Source organism: Spermophilus citellus (genome assembly GCF_964194105.1).
Source record: "Spermophilus citellus genome assembly, chromosome: 8".
Lineage (NCBI taxonomy): Eukaryota > Metazoa > Chordata > Mammalia > Rodentia > Sciuridae > Spermophilus > Spermophilus citellus.
The window spans coordinates 137,537,983-137,548,528 of record NC_138189.1 but is presented as its reverse complement, the minus strand read 5'-3'; positions in this window follow the sequence as shown (position 1 = coordinate 137,548,528).

The following is a 10,546-nucleotide window of genomic DNA, read 5'->3' as shown; positions in this document are numbered from 1 at the left end:
TTAAAAAAAAAAATCATGATTTTGTCATCTAAACAGACATTAAGACCAATGGAATGGAAGAGAAGACAGAGACAAATCCATATAGATACAGGCATCTTGTATTTGACAAAGGTGCCAAAAACACATGTTAGAGAAAGCCTAGCTTTTAACAAGTGGTGCTGGGAAAGTTGATATCCATATGTAGAAAAATGAAAATGGATCCACACCTTGCAACCCTCACAAAGTCAACTAAAATGGATCAAAGACTGAGGAATTAGGCCAATGCTGCTAAAACAAAATGTAGGGTTACCACTCCAACTTATTGGTAGAGTCACTGATTTCCTTAAATAGACTCTTAAAGCTCAAGAAATAAAGTTCAAGCATCAATAAGTAGAGTGGCATCAAATTAAAAATCTGCACAGCAAAAGAAGCAAGAGTGTGAAGAGAGATCCTAGAGAATGAAAGAAAATCTTTGCCAACTACTTCCCTAACAGAGGATTATTTAACATCCCCAATATATAAATAACTCAAAAATATGACACTTAAATAAACAAATAAATCAACTAAGTTAATAAATGAGCAAAAAAACTCCTAAAATAACATTTCTTAAAAGATAGTATAATTGATCAACAAATATATGAAAAATGTCTAACATCCCTAGCAATCAGAGAAATGCAAATTGAGAGGAAGCCAAATTTTTTTTTAACACGTTGAACACTGGATTTGAAGGGAGATACTTAACTTCCTCGTTTCGATTGCTTCCTCCAGAACTTTATTCTCTTCCTTTTTGCAAATCCATATCTTGTCAATCACATGTCTAGACTTATCACCCTGTTCTCCTAGACTCTGTGATCTCCAGAATCTCCACTTGATGGAAGTGATTGTTTCTAATTTCCAGTCTTTCTTATAGTCCAATTTTTGCCATTGGTTCAGGTGACTGCAATGGCTGTGTTGATATCCAACCCAAGATCTTGAACCCATATTCTCCCCTCCTGATGCAAATGAGGACCTGGAACCCTATAGATGCTCAATATTTCTTCATGGTTCTCTATTACCACTCAAGGACTCTGCCTTTCCAGTTATGGTCTCTATCTCCTGGTCCTCACTCTTGCCTTGTTACTATCACCAAAATATTTTCTTTGAGGCGATATCTTCTTACAGGTACTGTCCTATTTCTCTATTTTACCCAATACCCACCCCCCAACCTCCTGCAAATCAAGCTTTTTAGCATGTTTTTCAAAAGCCAAAACTGCATATTGGTCATTCCCTTACATAAAAAGCCTTTTGTAACTGACTTTGACACTTTGCATAAAATCTAAATCTCCTCGTAATGGTTTTCAACACTAGAATTGATCTGTGGATACCTTCCTCCCAATCCTATCTTATGAACTCCTTTCCCCTTGAGCTCTGCATTCAGACCACACTGGTGTTCTCTGAATTCTCCAACATGCTACACTTTATCACTCTTCACTTTCTCAGTTCATGCTCTTTCCCGCTGATCCAACCTCTCTTCGTTGGTTCTTTCCATGGTTGAATTTGTCTGTCTTCTAGAACTCAAGAAAATGTTACCTCCTTAGAGTTTCCTTATACTCCACCCATTCACATTTATCTCTTTCCACCTATTCTACATGATTACATCCCTATCAGTGTTTATTAGATTTCAAATATAGATTAATTTGCTTGTTTAACAATTTTGTCTATTACTCTCTCTATATAAAGTGGTGCATACACAAGACTAAAAAATCTTATTAATGATGGCTTAAATATAAATTCTTTGATTTGGATTGTAAGTTTGAGGGTAGGTCCTATATATCAGAATGTCATGATCAAAGTGTCTGCAAATTTCTTGACCTTGCATCAATGGTCCCAAGATCACTACAGCAGCACCGGTCTTCATTACGCACTCTGATAAAGGAGGAAGAATGAGGGAAATCAAGAAGTAGTAGTATCTATATGCAGAAAGCAAAATGTTTCCAAGAAAATTCAAGAAACCCATGTATGTTTTACTGACAAGAATTCTGAAACATGTTGTTTTAGTCAACTTTTCATCGTTATGACCAAAATAACTGATATAAACAACTTAAAGGAGAAAGACTTCACTTTGGCTCATGATTATAGAGGTTCAGTCCCTGGTTGGCAGACTCCAATGCAGAAACATCAGGGCACAGGGAATGGTGGAGGAAAGCTTCTAGTTCCTGGCAGCTGGGATGAGGAGAGAGAAAGAGGAAGAGAGAAAGGAGAAGGCTACGAAAATAGAGCCTTTCAGGGCTTGCCCTTGGTGAACTACTTCCTTCAACTAGGCCCCACCTCCTAGAGTTCATACCATCTCCCAATAATTCTTTCAAATTATTCATCCATCAGATTAATTAATCCACTGATGAGGCTAGACCTCTCATAATCCAATACTTTCCTCACAGTTCTGCCTCTGAACATTGTTGCATTGATAATCAAACCTTCAACATATAGCCTCTGGGGGTCATTCCAAATCTAAACCATAATACAGGTATCTTCTTGCTGAGATAAATTCCATTAATCGAAGATGTTACATTTTCTAGCCTCCAAGATGTGTTAAAACTGAAGAAAACTCAGTTGTAATGGGCACTGGATGCACTACTCTGCTTTGGTTTGAATGTGTGTGTCCTAAGATTCAACTATTAGAACCTAATACCCAAAATGATAGTATCAAGACGAAGGGCCTTTTGGGAAAAGTAATTTATGAGTGCTCCACCCTCCTGAATGGGATTAGTCTTCTTATAAAAGAGATTGAAAGGAGAACACTAATCCCTTTGTTCTTGTTTCCTTTGTTGGCCTTGAGCCAATCAAGGTGGGCATCCTCTATACCCCTCCCAAAACTGCAAAGAACCAGAAAGTGGATTTCCTCTGGTGTTCCTTCCCCTAGAGGGAATAAACTCCTGTTGTTTAGGCCACTAAATGTGTGGGGATTTGTTTCAACAGCAAAGGGGCACTGCAGTATGTTTAGGAAGATATAGTGCTTAAACTTCCATTTCTAACCACAAATATTCTCCTTTTTATTCCAGGTGCTAAAATTGATTTACTATGATCTACATCTTCTCTTTAGATTGTGATTTATTTTTTCAGCCTATCTGCTCTATCATTTCAATTTATTACCTACTTCCTACATAATCATTAGATTCGCTTTGTGTGCACCAAGACACACCAATGGCTGACTTCAGTTAATTGGTTTCTCTGCCTCTATCGACAAGCATACAGCATCATTTTCCTTTGTAAAATGATCTTAAATTTGATTCTATCCTATACCGACACTGAAATTTTGATATCTTAAGAATCAGTGTGATTATCTTCAGCATCATGCCTTATCACTGCCGTTAGGAAACTATAAATAAATTGCCAGTTTGAAGCCTTCTAATCAGAGACAACTGGATTCTGAATTCTGAAGCTGAACAAAGACGGGGTCATCTCCCTAGGGTGTCTGTGGACCAAGAAAAACAAACACTTCAAAGACCAAGCCATAAATCTCTAGTATTTCCATCTAATCCAAGCTCTGGAGTTGCATCCTCAAACTTGATTCCACCTTGAATCTTAGCTGAGCCAGACTTCAGCTTTTAATAAATCATTCTTCTATTAGTCACAACACAATACTCACATTCTCTCTTCAACCTTAGAAATTGTAGTTTACAAATTCTTGACCTTTATTTAATTCTGCAATATTCTCCCATGTTCTCTTTAAATGCCACATCATTTAGTCACAATACAAATTATTTTGGAAGTTGGGAAACATGAATATTTTGATGCTAGAGCACTTTTTAAAAAAATAAACCATTCTTAGCATAAAATTTATTAAGATCCTAATACTCCACCACATTGAATAAAATCCTAATAACAAATTCACCTTTTAAATTTGTTTGCAGGTAGAGTAAGAGAGGGTGACATCTTGAAATTATAGCTTGGGTGCAATGTAGTAGATTCTATGAGAAAATTCAAACAGGTACAGAGATTCCAGAGAGCAGATTGAGATTTCTGAGAAATTTCAAGGTCTAATTATGTTTGCTTTTCGTTAAACTTTCATTCTATTCAAGGAAAACAAAAAAGGCAGAAGAGACATAATGGATAAATAAAGTACCTATAATGCTAGATTTTGATAGCTTGTGTGGAGTAGAACAGAGGAATAGAGATAAGAGGGATACAGCATAGGGTGAAAGACAGTTTTAAATGCAAAGGTGAGGTTGAGCTGAACTAAAAAGATCTTTAAGCAAATATTTGAAGCAGAGGAAAACATTAGTCAAGTGCAACCTCAGGAAAGAAATCTTCTGAAGGGACAAGGGATTGATTAACCAGTGTTTGCTTTTTCCAACTTCTCTCCCCAAAATGGGTGCAAATTGAGCAGACCCCAGCAGCAACCCCCTTAACCCAGTCTATGACATGAATTGCTATCCTGCACTTGCATTCTATGATCTCCCCTAGAGCTTTTTTAAAAATGCATATTTCCAAATATATCAAGTCAGGTCTCCTGGAGAGGAGCCCATGCCTCTCAATCAGAAAGCTTCCTTGTGATTCTGATGCATTATAGAGAATGACCTAGGGAGCTGACCTTGTTTTTGTTCACTTTCAGAATTCACAGGGGCTTCAAATTCCCCTTACACTAAAGACTGTGCTGGAGAAGTAGAAAGAAAAATAAGCTGATACAATTTTATTGAGAGCCTTCTGTGAGATGGGTACTATATTGGGTACATTCTATTCCCATTTAGAACTTGTTTGCAATAAAATATGAATGAAGATGTGTGTTTTTCTTAATTCTTTAGAAAAAGAGTCATTTGCATTTTAAATTCAAGCAGTTTGCTTTGTCCAGCTTTTTTAAGACTTATTTTTGAACTTGGTTTAAATCTTGATTATTTGGACAATATTTTGTTTTCCTTATGATGTTTCTCAATTTTATTCAGAAGTCAGTTATCTGCATAAAAATGATATTAATGGCTTATGAGTGTATTGTTTACTTTGTACTTGATTGTATTAGGGTTTCCCAGAGGAAAAGAACCAACAGGATAGATATAGGAGGAAAAAAAATATATATATATATATGTAATTACAATCATAAAAGGCAATTTAGTAGCTTGACTTTGGGATCAGAGGCTGGATAGTCCCACAATGGCCATTGACAGGCTGGAGAACTGAAGGAACCAGTAGCTGCTCAGTTCAAGAAATTAGAGGCTCCGAACAAGAAGGATCCATGATGCAGCCCAAGTACAAGACTGAAGCCTGGAAACTCCCTGGAGAATCCCTGGTCAGAGTTCTCATTGGAAGGATGAAGGCACAGAAGTCTGATGTCCTCAGGTGATTGCAGCTGCCATCAAGGCACCCACCCAAGAAGAATGGGACTTACCTCTGCATTGACTTTCTCCTTCTTCCACCTTTTGTTCCATCTTGGCCTTCATCCTGCTGGACAGTGCTGCCCACATTTAGGGTGGGTCTCCCCCTTCAGTGTGCTGTCCTCCATGCCAATCATCTCTGGAAACACTTCCAGTGACACACCCAGAAATTTTGATTTTAGGCATCTCTTAATTCAATCCAGTAGACAATCCAGATTGACTATCACATTGACCACAAGAAAGTTGTATGTGTAGTGAACAAATGCTAGTACTTTAAGATCATATTCTGTGCCTGCATCTGGGGGAAGTGGTGCGAACTTAAGACAAGTAAGTTAACTTATCTAAGCCTCAAGTTCTCCTTAAAAATGGAGATGTCTTAATTATATGAATAGATGCAGAAAACACACTTGGCAAAATACATCACCCATTTGTGTTTAAAATACTAGAGAAACTGGGGATAGATGGAACTTATTTCAACATTATAAAGGCTATAGATGACAAACCCAAGGTCAACATCATACTTAATGGAGAAAAACTGAAATCATTCTCTCAAAAACAAGAACAAAAGAAAGATGTTCACTCAGCACTTCTATTCAACATAGTCCTTGAAACTGTAGCAAGAGCAATCAGACAAAAAAAAAATTAAAGAGATACAAAAAAGAAAGGAAGACATCCCTGTGTGCTGATGACATGATTCTATATTTAGAAGATAAAAAAAAAACTGCCCCAGAATACTTCTAGTACTAATAAACAAATTTAGTAAAGTAGCAGGATACAAGAGCAACATACAAAACTTAATTGCTTTCCTATACTCCAATAATAGATCTGCTTTAAAAAATTAGGAAGACTATCCCATTCACAATAACCTAAAAAAAAAAAAAAAAGAAAACTTGGGAATTAATCTAATGAATGATGTGAAGAACCTCTCCAATAAAAAGTATAAAACAATGAAGAAAGAAATTTAAGAAGACCTAGGAAGATGGAAAAATCTCCCATATTTTTGGATAGGCAGAATTAATATTATGAAAATAGCCAAACTACCAAAAGCAATACACAGAGGTAATGAAATTCCAATCAATTTACCAATGACATTCTTCCCAGAACTAGGAAAAGCAGTTCTTAAAAATTGATTTGAAAAAATAAGAGACACAGAATAGCCAATCCTGGGCAAAAAGAGCACTGCTGGAGGTATCACAATATCAGACTTCAAATTATCCTACAGAGGTAAAGTAACAAAATTAGCATGGTACTGTCAGACATAAAGACCAATAGAATAGAAGACAGAGACAAACCCACATAAATATAGTTTTCCGATTCTAGACAAAGATGCCAAAAATGTACATTTAGAGAAAGGATAGCCTTTTTAACAAATGGTGCTGGCAAAGCTAGATATCCATAGAAGAATGAAGCTGGACCTCGGTCTCACCCTACACAAAAGTCAACTCAAAATGGATTAAAGACCTAGGATGAGACAAGAAACTCTGGAATTACTAGAAGAAAATGTGTGCCCAACTCTTCAAGGTATGGGCACAGAAACCAACTTCCTTAACAAGACCCCTAAAGTGCATGGTATAAAAATAAAAATCAATAGGTGTGACATGATCATACTAACAAGCTTCTGTTGACAAAGGAAACAAGAGCCTGAAGAGAGCGCCTACAGGATGGGAGAAGGTCTTTGTAATCTGCTCCTCAGATAGAGCATCAACAGCCACAATACATAAAGAACTCAAAAAACTTAACACCAAAAAAGCAAATAACCCAATTAATAAGTGGGGAAAATAACTAAACATACATTTTGCAAAAAAAAAAAAGAAATACAAATGTCCAACAAATAAATGAAAAAAAATATTCAATATCTCTAACAATTTGGGAAATTCAAATAAATCAAAAAACAACATTGAGATTTCATCTCACTTTATTCCAAATGAAAATTACCAAGAATACAAATAATAATAAATGTTGATGAGGATGTGGGCAAAAAAAAAAAAGGTAAACACATACATTACTGGTGGGACCACAAATTAGTACAATCATTCTGGAAGGTGGAATGGAGGTGTCTGAAAAAATTAGGATTGGAGCCATCACATGACCCAGCTACTCCACTCCTTGATATATATATATCTCCAAAAAACCTAAAATTAGGAGATTGCATCAAAATGAAAAATCAGGGAAATAGAAGAAGGGGATTGAGAGGGAGGGAGGAAGGATGGGATAAAAGAAAACTAGTGGAATGAATCTGTCCTAATTTTCCAACGTGTACATTGTATATAAATATATTACAGTGAATCTCACCATTATGTATATACACAACACACTAATTTTACCCAAAAATATAAATAAATAGGTCAATAGAGTAGAGAAAAGGGAACAGGGGGACGATAAGAGTATATACCAGGAACTTAATTGGGGCAAATTACATTCCATGCATTTATAGTTATGTCAAAATGAATCCTAATGTTATGTGTAACTTTATGAACCAATGAGAAAATGCACATGAAACATAGAGAGATATCTTTAAGTTTTCTCAGAATCTGACTTTAATACAGGAATTTGAGTCCAAATATATCATTTAAAAATAAAACAAGTAACTATATGAATAAGTCAAACTTAGGGAAAGATAGCCGAGTTGACATGGGTGGTTACTGTGTAAGTCCTGGAGCTGATTCCCACGGGGGATATTTTGTGAGTCAGTGCAGCTTTTGCACAGGGGATAAGATTTTAACTCCTGTCAGTTTGTGGAAGAGGCTGCTCCAAGGATTACTAAGTCCCAGCTAAACCACTAGCCAATTGCATTTCAGTGCTGTGGGCTTCAGTAGCCAGAAGAAACCTTGGATAATAATTAAGAAAATGCACTTGCTGATAACTGGAAATTGGACATGGTGTGCTGATAAATTAAGGGAATGGAATACAGATATTCCACCAGAAGGTTCATAGAGAGTCACTGGGAAAACTGAAACAATGCACAACAAACGCAACTCATCGCAACCAGCAACTTGGAGTGCAGCTCATGGTGGAGCACAGGCTCAGCATGCCAAGGTCCAGGGCTCAGTCCCTTGCACCAAACAAAAGACACACTGTTTTAATCAGCTTTTTCACTGCTGTGATTAACAAGAAAAATTGTAGAGGAGGACAAGTTTATTCAGGGGCTCATGGTTTCAGAGGTCTCAGTCCATAGACCGCAGGCTGCATTCCACAGGGCTCAAGGTGAGGCAGAGTATCAAGGGGAAAGAGTGTGGAGGTGGAAAGCAACTCACATGACGGTCAGGAGCAGAGAGAGAAACTCCAGTCGTCAGATACAAAAGATATACCCCAAAGCCATGCCTCCAATGTCCCAACTCCTCTATCCACACCCTACCAATATTCAGTTACCACTGAGTTAATCTCTATCAGGGGATTAATTCACGGATTGGGTTAGAGCTTTCATAATCCAATCATTTCTCCTCTGAAGCTTCTTGCATGAGTTTTGGGGAGGCACCTCATATCCAAGCCACAACAGATACAGACCACTAATTTAATGTCCACTCCTCAATGCCAGACTACTGTCAGGCTTTATATACTCCTTTTCTTAAATATTTAGTAGCCACCTGATTATAATCTTTATAACTTAAATATTTTTGTAACAATTCAATAAATGAATGATTGCTTAAAATATAATCTTTATAAATTAAATAATACAACTAGTTTCAGAGGTATAATCTATTTCTGGTGGCACATTAGTGTGACAACATAGTCAGGAAAATTGCTATCTTTTTCCTCTTTGGTTACTTTCCAAGAGCTGGTTGTTTAAGAAAACAAAAAATAAAAAGAAATGCTGTGTTCTTGCTACTGTCATAGAGCAAAGTCAATATAACAGCAAAAAGAATAAGCTGTGTTCCATTCTGCCTCATATATCAACAAAATTGCCCCCTGAGTTCAGACATGCTGTTATTTGAGATAGTCGATGATATATGGGCCTACAGAATATTGCTGGATTCCCAGGCTACAGTTCAGTTTATGGCAAATCATAGTTTGATTTGTAAGGAGAGGTAAAACGATGTGAAGGGTATTGATAGGACATACATAGCAGCAAGACACGATTTTAACTGTCCATCTTGGGCTATCAGGAGTTTCAAAAGACATTATTTGATCTGTTAATGCTTGACAAAGCTCTAAAAGCAAGGAACAGCAGTCTTTCTTTCAGTCCATTGATAGGACATATAACTACCTGAGGGCCAAGCTATTAGGAAGGTAGTGTGGACTTTACAACACAGCTATCTTGTTTATTTTTGCCATTATTGGTGTTACTAGCAGCAGTCTTGCTTTACATGACCAAAATATGGATAAAGTGTATCTGGTTCATGTACAAGCCAAATGAGGGTTTTAACAGTGCTTTGCTTAAGAAAGCTTTGGGTTGGGAGTGTGGCTCAGTGTGTTACTTCTTGCACTTAGAATGTGCTAAGGCTCTGAGTTCAGTTCCCAGCACTGCAAAAAGCAAGATTCCACTGTTTTCATCTGATCCCTGGATCTATCAGCGACAATGAGTTTGAAAGCTCACATAGCTCTTCTTCATTTTGCTCTAGGGCAAGTTTTCCTATTCTATATTGGCAGGGATGGAATGGAATTTCTCTAATCCATATGAAAGTTTCTATTCTTTCTACTCTAAAATCCCTTCCCTCTTCACTTTGCATTTTCAAAAGTGTTGCGTATCTGGTATCACTGATACTCTTCACATTTTTCAGGAATAAAGAATAGAATATAGGAAATATTTGATTTCTGTGATAAACGTACCCAAACAGAATTAGGCAGGTGGCTCTCTCCATCCACAACCAAAACCATGTAATATTCTAGAGACAGATTCAATTTGAAAGCAGCTAGCCATTGGTATAATATTTGGTAAAAATACTAAGATCCTTCTAAGGTTATGTTGAGATGTTATGCTTAGTCACATGAGTTCCAAAAGGATTAAATGTGTAAGAACACCCAGGAAAGTATTTGAAGAATTACCACTGGACACTAAGCACAGAAAAAGACAACATGTTTTTTATGAATGAAGGCAACATGTACACATTTGATGGTAATAGGAGCAAAACACCTCTTGATTATATGATATTAAGAAGATACTCCAAATATATTTTTATGCATTTTCTAAGAGAGTCAAATGTAGTGTGTGTGTGTGTGTGTGTGTGTGTGTGTATGTGTGTGTACATGCATGGGTGTGTGCATGGTCTATTTTTTCATGAAAA